The sequence below is a fragment of the Oxyura jamaicensis genome, chromosome 5 (genome assembly GCF_011077185.1).
Source record: "Oxyura jamaicensis isolate SHBP4307 breed ruddy duck chromosome 5, BPBGC_Ojam_1.0, whole genome shotgun sequence".
In the NCBI taxonomy this organism is placed as follows: Eukaryota; Metazoa; Chordata; class Aves; order Anseriformes; family Anatidae; genus Oxyura; species Oxyura jamaicensis.
The window spans coordinates 5,557,810-5,564,550 of NC_048897.1; positions in this window are offsets into that span (position 1 = coordinate 5,557,810).

Genomic DNA, 6,741 nt, shown 5'->3' on the forward strand with positions numbered 1-6,741 from the left:
CACAGATGACACGACAGACACCTTCCTTGCCTTTGTCAGCTAGTACAAGCTTCTTTCATAGAATGGCTTGGATTGGAAGAGACTTCTAGGATCATCTAGTTTGAACGCCCTGCATTGAGCAGGGACACATTCCACTAGAGCAGGTTGCTCAAAGCCCCATCCATCCTGGCCTTGTTTCTTCAGAAAGAGTGAGCTGCTGCTTCATAGAGCCTGCACAGCACAGCATGCTCACCTTTACCCATCTTCTGTGGAAGGCCCCTGCATCACAAACTGCTGTCTGCAGCAATAGTAGTGGGGAATACTTTATTTCTCTGCAGAGTACTTCTTGGGAGAAATTGGGTTATAATAGGTTTCCAGAGCTTGTTATGAGTGGATGGCAGCACTTTTGGTGTTGTGCCTAGTCACAAGGGCTTCTCGACAGCATAAAGGGAAGCAGGATTGGATAAGGGAGGTGGAGGAGATGGTTTAATGTTTCCCAGATGAGCCTTCTGGACTGCTCTGGAGAACCACTGAGCCCCTGGTTCCTTTGCAGGCTCCCTGTGGGAGCATGTTACTTCTCAGCACTGCTACACATGCTGACACAGTGTGTTGCCAAATACACAGTTGCTACAGGCTACCCTGTTTCATTGCTTTTCCCTCTATTACCTCTCCTCATAGAACTGCAAATATGCATCAGAAATATGCAAAAGATTGAAGATGAGGTGGTTCTTCTAAAACAGTAAAGTTGGAGTGAAGATACTAGAAAACCCTTTGAACCACACTATTAATCTTTGTTATGCAGCTGACTCTTTCTTCCTTTACATAGCTTGAAGGAATTGTCCTTTCCTTTTCTGTTGGGAGGTCTTTGCTTTATAATTCTCTCTTCAATCTCCTCTGCCACTCTAAAAAGACTGCTTCATAATACCCTTGAAGCCATTCTATCCCCAGCGGGTGCTTGACTTGAGTTTAAATTCACCCCCAAGTAGATATGTTATTTTATGTACTTCTGACTCTTTGGAGAGCTGCCTTTGTTGAAGTCTCTGAGCCTAGGGGAGAAAGGCTGTTGTCTTGTAATGGGCTCTTTAATTTAATCAGAATGGTTGTGTATACATTTCTGGGAAGTTGTTGAAACCGGATTTTATGTCTTGGGACAAGGAAGTAGACTGTCCACTACAGCAACTTATTATTATGTGAGTTTCAGGGTAACAGTCTTTTCTCTGATGCAGCAATGCACTATTTACTGCACAGAGTGAATTTCTGAGAGATATCTTAGAGTGGCAAAGAAAAACATAAACATGAGGGTACAGATCAGGAAGGCAAGTACATGCCATCCTTCAACAAAATTGTCTCAACTCTGTCTTACAACTGAAAACCTTGGTTTGAAGCATATTACCTTATTTTATTAAGTGACTAGGAAATGGCTAAATGTTTCACTGGTTTCCTAAGCTAGAAGATTGCCTTTCCTAGATTGTAGGACAGCACTTGAAGTGGCTTCTGAAATATATGTGTATGTGTAACAAGAAAAGCTTGTGTGGAAAAATTCAGAGGAAACGTGCATGAATAAAGTTTATAGCCTAAGGAAAATAGTCTGTGCTTGCATTTTGGAAACATTATTTGACACTTTTCATTTTCAATATGCTGTTGAATATATTAACAAGAGAAGATTTTCCCAACCTGCAGCTTCTGACTTTTGAACAACATCTTGTTTTCATGCAAAATGGTCTACTATTTTTAGCAGTCTAACTGCAAATGACCTAAAGATTTAGCATAGGTCTCATGTATTATAAATAAGGTACCATAGACTTCGACTGTGCAAATGAAACAAAAGTCTGTGCAGATTACTCTCAGAAACTGGCCACGGTGTTATTCTACATAAGGATATTCTAATTCAATGTTGATTATAAAAATAAAAATATATAACTTCATCTATGTAGTGATTCATAATGAGTTAATATGAAGATAACACTTCCAGCAAGCTTACTCTTTTGCAAGTCATTATCTTAGAAATAAAAGCATCCTTAGAAATCAAAGTATGGATGGAATTTGAGAAGAGGGAAGCAGAGGAGGCATCGACTACACAGTTCATGTTCTTTTCATGTTTATTTAATAAATAATAATAATAAAAAAATATGTCCCCATGTTGGATTTGAATGCCCATGAGGTGATTTACTATAGTGCACTAGTCTCTTATCTGTGACTGTAGGCTATAGGCCTGACTCAATATGAGTTAATCAGGCTTTTTCTCTGCATTTCTCTACTCATTTTTCCGTAAAACCTTGAAATAACAGAAACTGTTTGGAAAGGTAGTAGGCATGAAAGTCAAAATGCGGGATCTATTACTCTGAAGGTCTCTTTCCCATATTTTACTCAGATAAAACAAACACCATTCAAAATTGTTGGCTGGGGAGGGCAGCATATCTTGCCAGCTTAATTTATGAAAACATAGAAGTTTATGTGCATAGATTTTGCATTAAGATTCTGATGTAGTACTGGAGAATAATGTAAGGGAACAAAGGTTAAAAACTCAGCCCAAAGATGTAGTAACGTTTTTGTTGCTTCAGCAGCAAATTTGCATAATGTGCAATCCTGTCAGACACATTCCCAGGACAGGGAATCCAAAAGACTAATTTATAAAAGCTGGCTACAAAGAAAGCAAGAGTCTATTTGTGTGAAACAAATTGAATCTGACCCTCAAAATCCAGAGGACTGTTGATATTGCTGACATCCACAAGCTATGTATTTGCAGCTAGTGAATATATGAGAAGTGGGTAGAATTAAGTGTAATACATGAGCCTCAGAAGATACAGAGCTTAGTTTAAAGCTTCAGGAAGGGGCCTTCAAAGTATAATTGGTGGAACATAGTTTGTAATGTATGAGGCAACCTTCCTTACACTGGCCATTCACTAACATTGAGAAGAAGTAAAACAGAACAAAATCCTCGGTTTCAAGAATAAAACAATTTAGTTCAGGCAAGGAATGATGTCAGGGTGTCCATTCTCCAGAAAAAGTAATCTCTCTCCTAATGATAGAATCTAAGGAAGTGATTCTTCCTTGGAGTCTAAGGGGTGCCTGCCATGTCTTTCTTCTCTGGGGTGAAAACCAGCTATCTGCAGAGAATCATTGATCCTCAATGTCTTCTCTTTGGATTCCCTGAGGCTTTGAAACAGTTTCAGAGAACAGCCTCAAAAGTAAACCAGAGAGGGAAACATTTTTCATGAAATTAACAAATTAACACTAGATACCAACTTGAAGATAAATGTTGTTTTAAGCCCATGAGTGTCTGAGGATAGGCAGATGGGATTTGAAAGTACAGTAAGTATATCTTTAGACCAGTTGATAGAATAATTAAATAGCCTTTGGGGCAAGCATACCTTTTTTTTTTTTTTTTTTTTTAGGTGTGAAGCATAAGAAATTATTTCAAAACTCAACATAAATTGAGGAAAAACTGCATAATTCCTCAGATTTCAGGGTTTCTGAAATATAGGTGGCTGGTGCATATGGAGCAGAACGAGTAGGGAGAGGTTAGAAGTTATAAAGAATTTAAGCAAGTAGACAACAGGCAGTTTATGACATGCAAAATGGAGAAGGTAGGAGGAGAGGAAGGTTATAAAGTACCAAACCCACAAATCATTAGTTTTCTAGATATGAAAATAACACAAATTAATTTTAAGTTGCAGGCTTTTTTTCAAAAGCTTTGCAGTATCCCCCTTAGGCTCAAGCCTAAAGACACTATGTAGTGTGAGTTTCACAGTAAATGTTTCTCTGGAAGTATGTGGTCCTATGCAGATTTTGTACAAGCTATTATTCTTGTATTGGGGAAGTTGCTCCACATTTATGTGAATGTGGTGTGTGAAGAATGGAATTATGAAGAATGTGGATGGAGCATCTAGGAAGGGCAATTGTAATGTTCAATGAGTAATAATTGTTCTGCTGTTGAGAACATTTCTTGTGGTATGACATAGATATGTTGGTAGATCTTCGGTTCTTTACTCAGGCAAAATCTATATTCACTTGGCGTGCTTGAGAGCACCAGGAATACCTTCTCAAAACAAATTTAGTGAGGCCGCAGGGCTGTTTGAAGAGTAAGACATTTCTTGTATTACAAGCTGTAATTATTTAATGATATTCTGTGTGATATTCTGGGATAGGACAGGAAGTGACAATAGGAGGTGCATATTCAGTGATGAGGGGAAATGTCATCTTGTACTTAAAACAATTCCCTACAAAGTGTTTCGCAACTTTCAAAAACTCAACATTTCTTATGGAGAAAACCCTTCTATATTGCTAAAGTAAACACTATGAGTATGCTCCTAGTGGGTGTAAAGCACAGGCTTTAACTGCATATAAAGGCTTCTGGCAGGCTACTTTTGATGTCTGCAGAAGTGGTGGCCTTCAGTTTTCCATTTATCACACTTGCAAGTTACCACTGCTGATGTTGCTGTGGGAAGGTGGTGCTACTGTATGAGTGCTGCAGTGACAGTTTGATGGAGAGTGGTCATTATTGAATTTGTGGTAAAAATCAATAAGGGAGTCCAAATTTCCAATCCAGATAATAAAGATGTCATCTATAAATCTTAGGTAGAATGTCAGCTCAGTGATACAATTATTTAAGAATTGTTCTTCATTTGTAGTTCTTGAAAAGATTGTCATAATACAGGGCTGTAGAGAGGCTATCAAAAGAGAAGGATGTTTTTGTTAAATTTTGCAGATGGCTTGAGTGCTATTTGGTAATTTCATTGGTAGTCTAGATGATGGAATAGAGAGGATGGATGTCCTCTATTTGGTGCAGATGTGAATGATATTAAACTATTGAGATCTCTAAGACTTGTACAGGGTTGGAATAAAAAATACTCTAATAAAATTAGAATAAGGGCTTTACAAAGCAGAATATAACTTAAAAAAAAAAAAAAAAAAAAAAAAAGTGCAGGGTTTATGCTTAGGAAGAAACAATGGTTTGCACAAATATCAGGAAAAACCCAGCTAGGGAACGGAAGATGACAGAAACATACCAGCTCCCAGTATTGGGATGTTGCAAAAAGAAGAAATATTATTCAAGATAAGACTGAATTCTGCTTAGCATTAGAATCAGGAAAAGAGGGACTGCAGACTAATACATACATTTTAAAATAATAATAATAATAATAAAAAAAACATTTTAAAATCTAGGAATGCACAATTTCAGCAGAGAGCAAAATACTGTTCAGCTATTTTTTTTTTCACTTTTTGTCCATCCTACTTGTAGATTTGGTGTTGAACTGTAATTTACACAGAGGCAACATACATTCAGTTGTCTATTTTATTGCTGGTAGTCCTTAACATAACACAGATCATTTAAAGATCTGTACTTCTAGACTTCATGAATTATTTGATTTACATTGACCTTCTATCCTTGTAGAGTAAAATCGAGTACAATCAATCTACAATACTTGTGTAGTGAAAAGCTCTGTCCTTAATATTACAACTCCCCTTATTTTTCATGGCAGCACTCAGATTGCTCCAACTGTTCATTTAGATTACTGATTCATCTTTAAGTCTCATTCATATGATGAATAATTGTGATAAATAAGTAGATGTATGAGCAATTTACAACAGTAAATAAAGATTCTTGAAGTTAATTATTCAATTTTGGCATATATAATGACTACAAATATTCATAAATTTGAAGAAATTGTTTCTTTTATTTACATGTGTATACACTCTGTAGCTTATTACATCATAATTGCTCCATAATTGCGCAGTGACTGTAATATTTATATTTTCTTCTGTTAGATCTATTCATGCTGATAAACAGTTCTTGCATCATCTGTTTCGTAACTCAATGCAGAGTACTGTGCACAGTATTCATGAAACAGCTAATTTTAAAGGAATGTTGGATGCCACACTGAAAACAGGAGAGGAGAAAAAGATGATAATGGCTCTTTACCTTTTTCTTTACATTTGTTTGTTCAGGGTGCTTAACACTACATTATAAACTCTTACCTCAGTGTCCATAAGCTCTGTTGATCAACAATGACCTGTGGCTGTCTGAAGCCCACCGCCTTAAATAGCTTCCCATTAGTTGAACAGCTAATGTTAGAGAAAGGGATTGATTGCTGGTAGGCAGAAAGGGGATATAAAGAATATTTAGAGCTAAAGGAAGAAGTTTTAAAAGTTCTTGATGTTATCCAGTTAGTCTAGCTTCAAAATACTTGATCTTTCTGTAATTTTTATTTTTTATACTACAATATATATATATATTTCCAATATGCGTTCCAATGTACAGTGGAAATAGGAGTCCTAGAGAATTGAGCCTGACATGATTGCTGCCTAAGATATCACCAAATGAGAGTTTCATACATCCATTTCAAAGATATTGAGAAAATTTTCTATGTTCTTTGTGTCTAAGTTTATTACTGATCTTCGTCCTGTCTCCCAGCATGAAGAACATGATGGGAGACATTGCATAGAGATGACTCCACTTGGAAGGGGAGTGGTGGTCAGGGGGTTGGGCAGAAGGGGGCCTCCCTGTATCCCTAGTCCCAGAAGATGGCATAGGAGCAGGTAGGGCAGACAAGATTGCATTGCTAAATTCTTCCTAGAAAACAGATGCTTGGAGGATGCAAGGAGTTGGGAGCTGTGAACACTTAGGGTTCTCGCAAGTGTTCCCAAGGTGAAGTCTGTAGTTTGACATGGTGAAGCCAATTTGAGCTGTACCAGGATGTCTGTAGGTATGGAAGACGTGATTTTTTTTAGCTAATGCTGTTACTACTTTTCTACTTCTGT